We start from the raw sequence: 16280 nt of genomic DNA, 5'->3' as shown, positions 1-16280 counted from the left end.
CGAACACTTCTCTGAAAAAAACATAGCCGTTCGGAATCGGCGTTAAACTGTAGGTCCCATGTACAATGTGTATAATCTACGCGTGCAACACATGTATATGAAGAGAAGTCACCACGCTCGGACACGAGTAATAAGTAACGATGATGATGTATATTTTATTATATATAAAGATATTAGTTTCTTGTGCAATATTAAAATCAATTATTTAGATTTATTACATTAATTACATTTTTTAAATTTATTTTTAAAATTATTAAGAAATACAGAAAAAGACAAAGAACTAAAATAAAGTTTTATAACGTTTTTCGAATATAAGATTTTATTCAAGTTTTTTGTGACTTTTATTTTTCGTGTAGAATAAAAATTTTAAAAATATTTATATTTTTTATATACAATTGAAATAAATAGAAAATAATTTTTTATAAATAGACAATAGATAATTTAATTACAATTATGGAATTAAGAAATAATAAAAGCTATAAGTATCTGTAGATGGAGTACAGATAGGTTTAATAAAATAAAATAAATTAATTGATTATATAGATAAGAAAATTTAAATGTGTTTCTTCATTTTCTTTTTTCTCTCTCTTTCTTTCTCCCTATTCCAAATATTCCTCCAGGATTAAATATTACATAAATTGGTGCAAAGAAGCAAAATGTATTAATAAACTCAATGTGTATGCATTACAAATGAAAAAGACCAAAAGATATTTTGATTCACGTTGCATATATTCCACATGAACCTTATTGTACATACATATATAGATCACACTAAAAAGTGTTAATCGTATTTATTTTTGTTGTATACATATGTATAATGCACCGATTTTATCCTAATCTTTTATAGTCTATTCATATGTAGCTTGGCTTTCTATAAACAAAACAAAATAAAATAACGTGAGATCCAGTGAATATTTTATTGCGGGACAGAATCATTTTTCATGTAGAATTATCTCAGAATTGATAGTTTTCATATCAATTACATTACATTAAAATATATAATATAATCGTAGATATATGTATTTTTGATATGTCATATTATAAATATAAATTTGATAACAATTTGCGTTATAATAACGAAATATTTATATAAATATGTATATAAGAATTTGTAAAGACAAATGTTACAGCGTAAGAACTTGATGAATTCATTATATTGATTGCGATATTAATTATATGGAGAAATTATTAATCCCTTTGGATCTCACGTCATTTAGTCTGAATATCTCACTTGATATCTAAAGTGAGATTAAGTAACGATTCGTGATTCGGTTCGCGGTTCGGTTCGCGATTCGGTTTATACTTTTATACCAAACATTGTTTGTCCATTCATTAATAAATAATTGATTGATCGAGTCATCGATTAATTTTTAAATTTCTGTTGTCTCGTGTTTCTACATTGTACTATTGAAATCCAGATATTTGTGACTAATTGTGAGATATAATCACGACGATTTTTATTAGAACGCGATTAACATAAAATTCTTTCATTTCTTGATAATATAATTCTGTTTTACTTTCCATTGCTGCTGTGTATTAATTCTTGTACGAATACATTAATTACGCGTATCATTGTAAAATTAAAAGCAAAATTAAGTCACTTAATTAAGATTTTATTAACGATCCAACGTGGTTGTTTATTTTTTTCCGATATGATTAATGCGCGCTTATTAACGATCGCAACGATTCGTAATCGACCGCAACATTATAATCGTCTACCGGCGCTGTTAATCAGCCGGCATTGAAGGAATTTATCGCCTTCTCATTTTCTGGCTGACATAGAACCAAAATGGATTTGGCCAGTAACAACTCAATAGGTGAGTTCAATCTTGGTCAGAAGAAACGACGGAAACATCTCATAAGGTAAGGTCTATATTAATGACCAGAATTGAAGGTTTGTAAAGTAATTAACATACAAAATAATTTGATCTGTTTATTTGCCCAAAGTAGGACTATTTTCTTTATATTTTCTCGCATATGTGCGAGATTGGAAAATCCCCATCCCCAATTAAATTCCAATCGCGCACGTTAAAACTCTCAATTCTACGTTTCCCAAATCTCAAGTGATCACTTTGAGGTATGGATTAACAAATACTAAATTGTAATACGGGTAGGTAGGACAACGGATAAAGTTAAGCGTGTAAAAAATGTCCCTCTCGTGGTGTGCCACCTTGCCGTGGTGAGAGGGCTCCCTGTATCAACGATCCACTGGGGCAGTACCTTCGGCTTTACCGAAGGGAGGGCCCGGTGGGGAGGTACAGGGTCTACGAGCACACCGTACCCTCCTCCCAGTTCGCTGGGAGTGAAGGGTACAATGGGGTCCGGCGCTCCCGTCGCGTTGTCTGCCGCCGCGAGGCATTACGCTTCGCGTATACGGTCCGTCGCGGGTCTCTCCGCGCCGCGAGACTATGTCGTCGGCTTCCCTCCCTTATACGCGTCGTCGCGGGTCTCTCCGCGCCGCGAGACTATGTCGTCGGCTTCCCTCCCTTATACGCGTCGTCGCGGGTCTCTCCGCGCCGCGAGACTATGTCGTCGGCTTCCCTCCCTTATACGCGTCGTCGCGGGTCTCTCCGCGCCGCGAGACTATGTCGTCGGCTTCCCTCCCTTATACGCGTCGTCGCGGGTCTCTCCGCGCCGCGAGACTATGTCGTCGGCTTCCCTCCCTTATACGCGTCGTCGCGGGTCTCTCCGCGCCGCGAGACTATGTCGTCGGCTTCCCTCCCTTATACGCGTCGTCGCGGGTCTCTCCGCGCCGCGAGACTATGTCGTCGGCTTCCCTCCCTTATACGCGTCGTCGCGGGTCTCTCCGCGCCGCGAGACTATGTCGTCGGCTTCCCTCCCTTATACGCGTCGTCGCGGGTCTCTCCGCGCCGCGAGACTATGTCGTCGGCTTCCCTCCCTTATACGCGTCGTCGCGGGTCTCTCCGCGCCGCGAGACTATGTCGTCGGCTTCCCTCCCTTATACGCGTCGTCGCGGGTCTCTCCGCGCCGCGAGACTATGTCGTCGGCTTCCCTCCCTTATACGCGTCGTCGCGGGTCTCTCCGCGCCGCGAGACTATGTCGTCGGCTTCCCTCCCTTATACGCGTCGTCGCGGGTCTCTCCGCGCCGCGAGACTATGTCGTCGGCTTCCCTCCCTTATACGCGTCGTCGCGGGTCTCTCCGCGCCGCGAGACTATGTCGTCGGCTTCCCTCCCTTATACGCGTCGTCGCGGGTCTCTCCGCGCCGCGAGACTATGTCGTCGGCTTCCCTCCCTTATACGCGTCGTCGCGGGTCTCTCCGCGCCGCGAGACTATGTCGTCGGCTTCCCTCCCTTATACGCGTCGTCGCGGGTCTCTCCGCGCCGCGAGACTATGTCGTCGGCTTCCCTCCCTTATACGCGTCGTCGCGGGTCTCTCCGCGCCGCGAGACTATGTCGTCGGCTTCCCTCCCTTATACGCGTCGTCGCGGGTCTCTCCGCGCCGCGAGACTATGTCGTCGGCTTCCCTCCCTTATACGCGTCGTCGCGGGTCTCTCCGCGCCGCGAGACTATGTCGTCGGCTTCCCTCCCTTATACGCGTCGTCGCGGGTCTCTCCGCGCCGCGAGACTATGTCGTCGGCTTCCCTCCCTTATACGCGTCGTCGCGGGTCTCTCCGCGCCGCGAGACTATGTCGTCGGCTTCCCTCCCTTATACGCGTCGTCGCGGGTCTCTCCGCGCCGCGAGACTATGTCGTCGGCTTCCCTCCCTTATACGCGTCGTCGCGGGTCTCTCCGCGCCGCGAGACTATGTCGTCGGCTTCCCTCCCTTATACGCGTCGTCGCGGGTCTCTCCGCGCCGCGAGACTATGTCGTCGGCTTCCCTCCCTTATACGCGTCGTCGCGGGTCTCTCCGCGCCGCGAGACTATGTCGTCGGCTTCCCTCCCTTATACGCGTCGTCGCGGGTCTCTCCGCGCCGCGAGACTATGTCGTCGGCTTCCCTCCCTTATACGCGTCGTCGCGGGTCTCTCCGCGCCGCGAGACTATGTCGTCGGCTTCCCTCCCTTATACGCGTCGTCGCGGGTCTCTCCGCGCCGCGAGACTATGTCGTCGGCTTCCCTCCCTTATACGCGTCGTCGCGGGTCTCTCCGCGCCGCGAGACTATGTCGTCGGCTTCCCTCCCTTATACGCGTCGTCGCGGGTCTCTCCGCGCCGCGAGACTATGTCGTCGGCTTCCCTCCCTTATACGCGTCGTCGCGGGTCTCTCCGCGCCGCGAGACTATGTCGTCGGCTTCCCTCCCTTATACGCGTCGTCGCGGGTCTCTCCGCGCCGCGAGACTATGTCGTCGGCTTCCCTCCCTTATACGCGTCGTCGCGGGTCTCTCCGCGCCGCGAGACTATGTCGTCGGCTTCCCTCCCTTATACGCGTCGTCGCGGGTCTCTCCGCGCCGCGAGACTATGTCGTCGGCTTCCCTCCCTTATACGCGTCGTCGCGGGTCTCTCCGCGCCGCGAGACTATGTCGTCGGCTTCCCTCCCTTATACGCGTCGTCGCGGGTCTCTCCGCGCCGCGAGACTATGTCGTCGGCTTCCCTCCCTTATACGCGTCGTCGCGGGTCTCTCCGCGCCGCGAGACTATGTCGTCGGCTTCCCTCCCTTATACGCGTCGTCGCGGGTCTCTCCGCGCCGCGAGACTATGTCGTCGGCTTCCCTCCCTTATACGCGTCGTCGCGGGTCTCTCCGCGCCGCGAGACTATGTCGTCGGCTTCCCTCCCTTATACGCGTCGTCGCGGGTCTCTCCGCGCCGCGAGACTATGTCGTCGGCTTCCCTCCCTTATACGCGTCGTCGCGGGTCTCTCCGCGCCGCGAGACTATGTCGTCGGCTTCCCTCCCTTATACGCGTCGTCGCGGGTCTCTCCGCGCCGCGAGACTATGTCGTCGGCTTCCCTCCCTTATACGCGTCGTCGCGGGTCTCTCCGCGCCGCGAGACTATGTCGTCGGCTTCCCTCCCTTATACGCGTCGTCGCGGGTCTCTCCGCGCCGCGAGACTATGTCGTCGGCTTCCCTCCCTTATACGCGTCGTCGCGGGTCTCTCCGCGCCGCGAGACTATGTCGTCGGCTTCCCTCCCTTATACGCGTCGTCGCGGGTCTCTCCGCGCCGCGAGACTATGTCGTCGGCTTCCCTCCCTTATACGCGTCGTCGCGGGTCTCTCCGCGCCGCGAGACTATGTCGTCGGCTTCCCTCCCTTATACGCGTCGTCGCGGGTCTCTCCGCGCCGCGAGACTATGTCGTCGGCTTCCCTCCCTTATACGCGTCGTCGCGGGTCTCTCCGCGCCGCGAGACTATGTCGTCGGCTTCCCTCCCTTATACGCGTCGTCGCGGGTCTCTCCGCGCCGCGAGACTATGTCGTCGGCTTCCCTCCCTTATACGCGTCGTCGCGGGTCTCTCCGCGCCGCGAGACTATGTCGTCGGCTTCCCTCCCTTATACGCGTCGTCGCGGGTCTCTCCGCGCCGCGAGACTATGTCGTCGGCTTCCCTCCCTTATACGCGTCGTCGCGGGTCTCTCCGCGCCGCGAGACTATGTCGTCGGCTTCCCTCCCTTATACGCGTCGTCGCGGGTCTCTCCGCGCCGCGAGACTATGTCGTCGGCTTCCCTCCCTTATACGCGTCGTCGCGGGTCTCTCCGCGCCGCGAGACTATGTCGTCGGCTTCCCTCCCTTATACGCGTCGTCGCGGGTCTCTCCGCGCCGCGAGACTATGTCGTCGGCTTCCCTCCCTTATACGCGTCGTCGCGGGTCTCTCCGCGCCGCGAGACTATGTCGTCGGCTTCCCTCCCTTATACGCGTCGTCGCGGGTCTCTCCGCGCCGCGAGACTATGTCGTCGGCTTCCCTCCCTTATACGCGTCGTCGCGGGTCTCTCCGCGCCGCGAGACTATGTCGTCGGCTTCCCTCCCTTATACGCGTCGTCGCGGGTCTCTCCGCGCCGCGAGACTATGTCGTCGGCTTCCCTCCCTTATACGCGTCGTCGCGGGTCTCTCCGCGCCGCGAGACTATGTCGTCGGCTTCCCTCCCTTATACGCGTCGTCGCGGGTCTCTCCGCGCCGCGAGACTATGTCGTCGGCTTCCCTCCCTTATACGCGTCGGCGCGGGTCTCATCCGCGCCGCGAGACTATGTCGTCGGCTTCCCTCCCTTATACGCGTCGTCGCGGGTCTCTCCGCGCCGCGAGACTATGTCGTCGGCTTCCCTCCCTTATACGCGTCGTCGCGGGTCTCTCCGCGCCGCGAGACTATGTCGTCGGCTTCCCTCCCTTATACGCGTCGTCGCGGGTCTCTCCGCGCCGCGAGACTATGTCGTCGGCTTCCCTCCCTTATACGCGTCGTCGCGGGTCTCTCCGCGCCGCGAGACTATGTCGTCGGCTTCCCTCCCTTATACGCGTCGTCGCGGGTCTCTCCGCGCCGCGAGACTATGTCGTCGGCTTCCCTCCCTTATACGCGTCGTCGCGGGTCTCTCCGCGCCGCGAGACTATGTCGTCGGCTTCCCACCCTTATACGCGTCGTCGCGGGTCTCTCCGCGCCGCGAGACTATGTCGTCGGCTTCCCTCCCTTATACGCGTCGTCGCGGGTCTCACCGCGCCGCGAGACTATGTCGTCGGCTTCCCTCCCTTATACGCGTCGTCGCGGGTCTCTCCGCGCCGCGAGACTATGTCGTCGGCTTCCCTCCCTTATACGCGTCGTCGCGGGTCTCTCCGCGCCGCGAGACTATGTCGTCGGCTTCCCTACCCTTATACGCGTCGTCGCGGGTCTCTCCGCGCCGCGAGACTATGTCGTCGGCTTCCCACCCTTATACGCGTCGTCGCGGGTCTCTCCGCGCCGCGAGACTATGTCGTCGGCTTCCCTCCCTTATACGCGTCGTCGCGGGTCTCTCCGCGCCGCGAGACTATGTCGTCGGCTTCCCACCCTTATACGCGTCGTCGCGGGTCTCTCCGCGCCGCGAGACTATGTCGTCGGCTTCCCACCCTTATACGCGTCGTCGCGGGTCTCTCCGCGCCGCGAGACTATGTCGTCGGCTTCCCACCCTTATACGCGTCGTCGCGGGTCTCTCCGCGCCGCGAGACTATGTCGTCGGCTTCCCACCCTTATACGCGTCGTCGCGGGTCTCTCCGCGCCGCGAGACTATGTCGTCGGCTTCCCACCCTTATACGCGTCGTCGCGGGTCTCTCCGCGCCGCGAGACTATGTCGTCGGCTTCCCACCCTTATACGCGTCGTCGCGGGTCTCTCCGCGCCGCGAGACTATGTCGTCGGCTTCCCACCCTTATACGCGTCGTCGCGGGTCTCTCCGCGCCGCGAGACTATGTCGTCGGCTTCCCACCCTTATACGCGTCGTCGCGGGTCTCTCCGCGCCGCGAGACTATGTCGTCGGCTTCCCACCCTTATACGCGTCGTCGCGGGTCTCTCCGCGCCGCGAGACTATGTCGTCGGCTTCCCACCCTTATACGCGTCGTCGCGGGTCTCTCCGCGCCGCGAGACTATGTCGTCGGCTTCCCACCCTTATACGCGTCGTCGCGGGTCTCTCCGCGCCGCGAGACTATGTCGTCGGCTTCCCACCCTTATACGCGTCGTCGCGGGTCTCTCCGCGCCGCGAGACTATGTCGTCGGCTTCCCACCCTTATACGCGTCGTCGCGGGTCTCTCCGCGCCGCGAGACTATGTCGTCGGCTTCCCACCCTTATACGCGTCGTCGCGGGTCTCTCCGCGCCGCGAGACTATGTCGTCGGCTTCCCACCCTTATACGCGTCGTCGCGGGTCTCTCCGCGCCGCGAGACTATGTCGTCGGCTTCCCACCCTTATACGCGTCGTCGCGGGTCTCTCCGCGCCGCGAGACTATGTCGTCGGCTTCCCACCCTTATACGCGTCGTCGCGGGTCTCTCCGCGCCGCGAGACTATGTCGTCGGCTTCCCACCCTTATACGCGTCGTCGCGGGTCTCTCCGCGCCGCGAGACTATGTCGTCGGCTTCCCACCCTTATACGCGTCGTCGCGGGTCTCTCCGCGCCGCGAGACTATGTCGTCGGCTTCCCACCCTTATACGCGTCGTCGCGGGTCTCTCCGCGCCGCGAGACTATGTCGTCGGCTTCCCACCCTTATACGCGTCGTCGCGGGTCTCTCCGCGCCGCGAGACTATGTCGTCGGCTTCCCACCCTTATACGCGTCGTCGCGGGTCTCTCCGCGCCGCGAGACTATGTCGTCGGCTTCCCACCCTTATACGCGTCGTCGCGGGTCTCTCCGCGCCGCGAGACTATGTCGTCGGCTTCCCACCCTTATACGCGTCGTCGCGGGTCTCTCCGCGCCGCGAGACTATGTCGTCGGCTTCCCACCCTTATACGCGTCGTCGCGGGTCTCTCCGCGCCGCGAGACTATGTCGTCGGCTTCCCACCCTTATACGCGTCGTCGCGGGTCTCTCCGCGCCGCGAGACTATGTCGTCGGCTTCCCACCCTTATACGCGTCGTCGCGGGTCTCTCCGCGCCGCGAGACTATGTCGTCGGCTTCCCACCCTTATACGCGTCGTCGCGGGTCTCTCCGCGCCGCGAGACTATGTCGTCGGCTTCCCACCCTTATACGCGTCGTCGCGGGTCTCTCCGCGCCGCGAGACTATGTCGTCGGCTTCCCACCCTTATACGCGTCGTCGCGGGTCTCTCCGCGCCGCGAGACTATGTCGTCGGCTTCCCACCCTTATACGCGTCGTCGCGGGTCTCTCCGCGCCGCGAGACTATGTCGTCGGCTTCCCACCCTTATACGCGTCGTCGCGGGTCTCTCCGCGCCGCGAGACTATGTCGTCGGCTTCCCACCCTTATACGCGTCGTCGCGGGTCTCTCCGCGCCGCGAGACTATGTCGTCGGCTTCCCACCCTTATACGCGTCGTCGCGGGTCTCTCCGCGCCGCGAGACTATGTCGTCGGCTTCCCACCCTTATACGCGTCGTCGCGGGTCTCTCCGCGCCGCGAGACTATGTCGTCGGCTTCCCACCCTTATACGCGTCGTCGCGGGTCTCTCCGCGCCGCGAGACTATGTCGTCGGCTTCCCACCCTTATACGCGTCGTCGCGGGTCTCTCCGCGCCGCGAGACTATGTCGTCGGCTTCCCACCCTTATACGCGTCGTCGCGGGTCTCTCCGCGCCGCGAGACTATGTCGTCGGCTTCCCACCCTTATACGCGTCGTCGCGGGTCTCTCCGCGCCGCGAGACTATGTCGTCGGCTTCCCACCCTTATACGCGTCGTCGCGGGTCTCTCCGCGCCGCGAGACTATGTCGTCGGCTTCCCACCCTTATACGCGTCGTCGCGGGTCTCTCCGCGCCGCGAGACTATGTCGTCGGCTTCCCACCCTTATACGCGTCGTCGCGGGTCTCTCCGCGCCGCGAGACTATGTCGTCGGCTTCCCACCCTTATACGCGTCGTCGCGGGTCTCACCGCGCCGCGAGACTATGTCGTCGGCTTCGCTCCCTTATACGCGTCGTCGCGGGTCTCACCGCGCCGCGAGACTATGTCGTCGGCTTCGCTCCCTTATACGCGTCGTCGCGGGTCTCACCGCGCCGCGAGACATTCATTACGCTTAATCGAATCGTTCATTTGAATGTTTCAGAAAATAACGACGCAGAAGATGACATCGGAGCAGCGAGGGAATCCTGCGAAGCTGACATCCCGAGCAGCCTGAGAGGAGGAGGAGGCCTAGGATAGGCATCGGGCATCGGCGTACCTACACTTCTGGTAAGTGTTACTTTTTATTTTTTCTAAAGATATTATAGAATTTCTCTTTTCGTTTATTCTTATTTAGTTGCTACATTAAACAGTGTTTCGAAATATAAATTAGTAAAAAGAAATAATTTGAAAAATTTGATTCAAGTTGATTCTACCATAGAGACTTTTTTCGAAGAAGTAATTTAGGAAAACATTAATCTGAATAACGAATAAGATGTTCGATGCGCGTGACAATTATTTAATCGATTCGATTATTTATATGTTACAGAAAATATCCACGCTGGAAGGACCATCAGCTTCGCATCGAGGGAACACGATGGACATCTCGAGCAGCCTGAGAGGAGGAGGAGGCCTAGGATAGGCATCGGGCATCGGCGTACCAACACTTCTGGTAAGTGTTACTTTTTATTTTTTCTAAAGATATTATAGAATCCCTCTTTTCGTTTATCCTTATTTAGTTGCTACATTAAACCGTGTTTCGAAATATAAATTAGTAAAAAGAAATAATTTGAAAAATTTGATTCAAGTTAATTCTACCATAGAGACTTTTTTCGAAGAAGTAATTTAGGAAAACATTAATCTGAATAACGAATAAGATGTTCGATGCGCGTGACAATTATTTAATCGATTCGATTATTTATATGTTACAGAAAATATCCACGCTGGAAGGACCATCAGCTTCGCATCGAGGGAACACGATGGACATCTCGAGCAGCTTGAGAGGAGGAGGAGGCCTAGGATAGGCATCGGGCATCGGCGTACCAACACTTCTGGTAAGTGTTACTTTTTATTTTTTCTAAAGATATTATAGAATCCCTCTTTTCGTTTATCCTTATTTAGTTGCTACATTAAACCGTGTTTCGGAATATAAATTAGTTAAAAGAAATAAATCAAAAAATTTGATTCAAGTTGATTCTAACGTAGAGACTTTTTTCGAAGAAGTAATTTAGGAAAACATTAATCGGAATAACGAATAAGATGTTCGATGCGCGTGACAATTATTTAATCGATTTGTTTATTTTTATGTTACAGAAAATATCCACGCAGGAAGGAGCATCAGCTTCGCATCGAGGGAACACGAGGGACACCCCGAGCAGCGTGAGAGAAAGTGGAGGCCTGGGAGAGGCATCAAAGTTGTGCAAAGTATTAATAGTACAGTTTTACATTCGCGAGATTTACGTGCTCGATACCGTACTGTGCGTGCGATATTTAATTTTGATTGTGTTTTTGATTAATCAACTGCGTGTCTTTAGTTTTTACTAACCGTCCACTTGATTCGCGTAGTATCTCGCGTCAAGATCTTCCAACATTTCGTCGTCATTAACGCAACGCAGAGTGATGAACGCGGAACGAATCGGGGCAATCGGCGTCGCGACTCTTTCAAATTTGTACGAAAAATCTGTGGTAGAAAATCGATAACTTGATTTTATATATATATATTACCAGCTTTTATATTTCACGGTATTTCCTTAAGTACTACCTTCCCCTGGGGTACGACCTTAGCGAGGTGGGAAGGCCCAGTACCCAGTACGAGGATTTTACCCAAGCAAAACTCTTGTTCTGCTTGGATAAAAATCCAAAGACGGGGAAGCTAACGTACCCCTCGTCCGCCGATTTAATTGAATGAACGGCAGCCGGTTCGTCGCGTTTGCTTCGGGAGTGCCGTAATCAAATAATCGGACTAAAAAAGATTTTTTTAAACGGGAGTGCCGTACAGTATCGCGCGAGAAAGACTTTTACTGAAATTAGTCCGCGCGCGATTGTAGTTTATTATCCGCGAGTGTTTCTCGCGAGTGTCCTGTGCGGCGGGAGGAGGAGGTCTGACGTCCTGAGAGAAGGAGGAGGTCTGGGAGAGACATCGGGCCCCGGCAGAGCAACTTTGGGGTGAGTATCATTTCTTATGTGCATAATGTAATTCTCATTTATTTAGCTTGTTTTATCTCGATAAGTTAAGAATTAGAGAAAGAGAAATTATCTACAATTCTTGTAAAGATCTTTTTCGATAAACAGATAAATGTATTGCTAAATATTTTATTGAAAGACGAATTAGAGACGCGTAAGAATTAACTTTTCAAATGTTAATAATTTTGAGCGTTTTTTTAAATTTAAATCTTATGTTTGTATGTTACAGTATCACCGTAGCTACGCGGCCGACTAACTCCGCCCGTTGCGCATCGGATCGGTGAGTCAGTGAGAAACTTTTTTATTGAGGTAGCGAATCTACGAATAATCAAATGTAGAGCAAAAATATATCTCGATACATGTCGAATTACAATAATTTATAGTATGAAAATATTACATTTCGTAGATCCGTTGCCTTAAAATGGATGGGCTAAAACTGATTAGGGCAGATATTTAATCTTGGTAATATTATTTGTTTATTGATTATTATGCGATTGTGCTTGAGGAATTACTCGCACATTTCGCACGCACCGAGCTCGCAAAGAGCTCATTAATTATCGATCGTTTATTGAATTATGTTGACAAACCGCGCCGCGTTCTATATAAATAATCTATATAAATAATTTTTAAATAAATTTTAAATCTTAAATAAAATATATAACGACATATTTTATTGAATTAGAATTTTATTTTGCGGAAAAATGGCAGGAACTTAGAATTAGTTATACTCCTAATAAATTAAATTTTCGAAATTTTGTTTCCACATATGTAAAAAACAGCATAGAACTTTTTTAATTTTTTCTTTCACAGTATAATTGCAACGCGCCAAATCTTCGTTTTTATTATTGAAAATTAATCAGACATGTAATTTTTTATCAAGTGCACAGTTACACCTATGCTATGGTACTCTTATGTAGATCAATTCTATAGCTTACAATTAGAGTAATAAATAGAGAGAGAAATACAAAGAAACAAAAAGTAAAATAATACTATTACAACTAAAGTAATTATTTTTAAAGTGTAACATTTTTATTCAGATTTTTTAATAAAATTATTTTTATATATTATTCTTCTTGAACAAAAGGATAAAAATAAATAAGTTGTGTTAAGTGTTATAAAACTAAAAAAATATCAATATAGATAGGGAAAAATTTTGAATTAGTTAGAATATGCGTGTTATTTATACCCATCTATTCCTTTTCATTTATTTTTCCAAGATTAAATATTATATAAATTGATGCAAGAAAGTAATATATAAATATATGTAATGAGTAAAAAGGGTAAGAAATATTTTGGTTTTATTATGTAATTTATTTTATTGAAAACGTTATAATGGTTATTAATTACTAAAATTTATTTCAACAAAGCATCGATTTCACCCTAATTTTTTGTAGCCTATCCATCTATTTTTGATTGAGACGCGCACCAAATTGATGTTTTATCGGCAGTGTCGGAAAATGAACGTGGCTACATAGTACCAATTTCGAAAATGGATGTACTGGCGCTAGTGTACAGGTGTATGTACAGGGGTTTTCGACGGTCCCATGAAAAAGACCGGGATGGCCTCGATCTCAGGCTTCTCTCTGTCTGTACCCTCGTATATAAAGTTAGTTATCTGACTTTCGATCAAAAGCATTTAAGAATTATATAGTTAACATATTTTGCATGTGCAGAAGGAACATGAAGATTTAATTGTGCTCTCTGCCTTTCACTCTTCTTCTCGTAAGAAAAACTGTCAGATTCGCGTATTATTTCCCAAAAGTTGTATTGATCGTAAGGAATATCTCATATCTAATCTTATTTATCTGGATTAAAATGCAATTTAGTGAATATCGATCGTGTTGAAATTGTCAGCTTTCGAATCCTGTAATATATAGTTCTTAATGGTTGGTAATGTAGTGTCCGCCATATCGCGCGTCGGTTACGACGTACGCCGAAGTTGGCGCGAGCTTCGCGCCGGGACAGGTCGTTGTGAAGTAGTGAGTATCGCGTTATTCGCGATTTTTGCTCGGCGAAAATGCGTCTCGCGTGCTAATCGGCATCGAGAGCGTTGCGCACGACGCCGGGCGTCATTGTGACGTGTGCGCCGGCTCGGGCGATCTTGATCAACCGCGTTTTCGCGATCGCAAGTCCCGTCGTTCGTTCGTTCCTGACTCTCGGCGGCTACGCCATATTGCCATCTTTTTCTATCACAAGGCGATCGGAGCAAGATCGATTACGCGATGATCACGGATCACGGCATGCCCGCAAAGTGCCGGAGTGCGTTGAATACAGCGAGTGGAAACGGCCGATCGCGTCGTGGCGACTTATTAAGGTAATTCAGAGGATATTTGGGCTTCTACGAAACCGAGCCCTTAGGAGATATATCCACGTACGAGCATTGGCTCGCAAGTCCGGCTCGGCTCGGTTTCTACTCCGTTCGTGGGTGGGATGTCACGACTGTCACGAGCCGGGTTCGGCTTGGGTCAGACGACCCAAGTTCGCACATTTTCCTTTCGTGTGTGGTGGAAAAACGTGTTCGAGTCCGGCTCGCGAATCAAGCTCGCCGAGCCGGACTTGCGAGCCAAACTCCGTACGTGGACAGACCCCCTTGGACTCGCCGAGTATACCGAGAAGCCATGTCATTGCGTACAGAGTACATCATTGCGTCGATAGTACAAATGTGTGAATTTTTCCAGGTTCTTCCTTCAAACGAATTTCACGCAACTGAGACTAAATTTTGCACGAAAATAAATATAAGTCAATAATCCCAAAGAAAAATATTAAGCAAGTATCGTATTATGCATGAATATAATATATTTGATCAGTAATGCGACAATTCCATTAAGTATTTTCCATGCAATTATAGCATTAATTTACCGGATAAAAATCGTATGCATAAATATTACATCGATAATATGCGACAGTTCCATTAAATGACTTTCGTGCAATCGTAGGGTTTACTCATCAACTCTGTACAGATTGATTATGTGAATGAGTGAATCGAAATGTGTAATTGGCAGTGAGCGCGATATTCCAGTTTATTGCGATCACTGCTTAATTGATTTGATTAGAAACGCGAATTAGTATGTTTTTATAAAATTATATGCATCAGTCAATCGAAACGTGTGCTAGAAATTGATATTATGTAGATTTAATATACAGTATGTATGTAGTTAACAGCTCTAATTAGTACGTGAGCATTACGTTTATAAAATTATATGTGCATGAATTAATCGAGATACGCGGTAGTAATTGGCAGTGATTTGCGATATTCCGCGTTAGCCAGCGATCACTGTTTAATTGTTCTGTCACTAAAAGTACGAAATAACTGTAGCTGGTACCATAGTCATTATGTTTAAAAAATAATGTATGCACAAGTTAATTCGAAATACCTACACAGTAATAATTAATAATGATCGTGATATTCTGTATGTATTTTTTTAGGTCAATGCAAAAAGCAGCTAATGTTGCAATCGTTACTCTGTGATATTACATGCATGAATTAATTGAGAGACGCAGTAGTGATTGATAACTTTAATATTGTGTAGTGCTGATACATACATACATACTACGTATGCAGTCGTGCAATTAATGTTGCAGTCATTATTTCTATAACATTACATGCATGAATTAATTCACAGATGCAGTAGTAATTGGTAATCTTAATATAATACGTGTTAATACAATACATATGTGTATAGTCAACAGCTAATGCTGTGGTTGTTACGTCTATATGTGCATGATGAATTAATCGAAATGCACAGAGGTAATTGCAAGTGATCCAGATATTCCGTATTAGCCACGATCACTGTTTAATTGTTCTATAGATTAGAAATACAAAATAGTCAGAGTTGTAATAGTAAAAGTTGTAATTATATAGACTTGTAACATTTATAAGAGGATGCACGAATTAATTTAAATGTTTGATAATAATTAGTAATAATACTATGCAGTTAATGCTATAATTGCAACGTCTATCACTTATTATATTTCAATTTTAATTAGATTTTAAATTAATTAGAATAAAATTGCATATAACCGATAGACATTTACTGCGCCTAAATGAAAAATTTGGCTGAGATAAATAATATTAATTAACTTCATATGTTTCTGATTTTTTATTTACTCAAGATTTCATGATAAGTGAATTTGCCATGAAGTTCCAATCTACACATACATATCGTATCTCGCGCGGTTTCGCCGAAAACGGTCGCCGCAAAATTTTTTCACGCTGTTTACACTATAAAAATATATTTTACGTGAAAATTGGTCTTTTGGAAGTAACGCATTCTGATTGCGATTTGCAGTGTTTCCGCATAATTCACCCTTGCGAGGTATGCCGGATAACAGTGAGTGGATAAACGACCAACCCGCCATGGCGAATCAATTACGGTGAGTAGTAACGCTAATTAGCCGTTACCCTGCGACATTCGAGTAAATTTGTGAAATTCAGTCATATCGATCCAAAATCAAACCGTCCAGCGTTATTAGTCGAAAATGAACAACGGTGTAATAACGGGCGATCGTTATGGCGTGTTAATTGGCGCGCGCATAATTAACCGCATTTTCTTGGTCGGATAATGGTATAGTTCAATTCCGGTTTGTGTCGAGGTCAGCGATGTCAATGGGGGTAATGTTTGTATAATGCTTGCTGTATTGATCATGCGTGCGCGCATTTTTTATTAATAATA

At 48.8% G+C, this 16280-nt stretch overlaps 1 long non-coding RNA gene across 1 annotated transcript; it reads left to right on the top strand.

The window, feature by feature from the left end:
• Positions 1-6882: 6882 nt before the first annotated feature.
• LOC139783602 (uncharacterized) lies at positions 6883-12564 on the top strand. The gene is made up of 5 exons (XR_011721324.1): positions 6883-9714; positions 9974-10096; positions 10356-10478; positions 10738-11589; positions 11837-12564. It is a non-coding gene; the product is annotated as an uncharacterized lncRNA (long non-coding RNA).
• Positions 12565-16280: the final 3716 nt, after the last annotated feature.

The sequence above is a fragment of the Temnothorax nylanderi genome, unplaced genomic scaffold, assembly GCF_030848795.1.
Source record: "Temnothorax nylanderi isolate EJ_2023f unplaced genomic scaffold, tnyl_v1.0 TNYL_tig0008_pilon, whole genome shotgun sequence".
NCBI classification, from domain to species: Eukaryota; Metazoa; Arthropoda; class Insecta; order Hymenoptera; family Formicidae; genus Temnothorax; species Temnothorax nylanderi.
The sequence above is the reverse complement of the archived record's forward strand: the minus strand, read 5'-3'. Positions and strand labels throughout refer to the sequence as shown.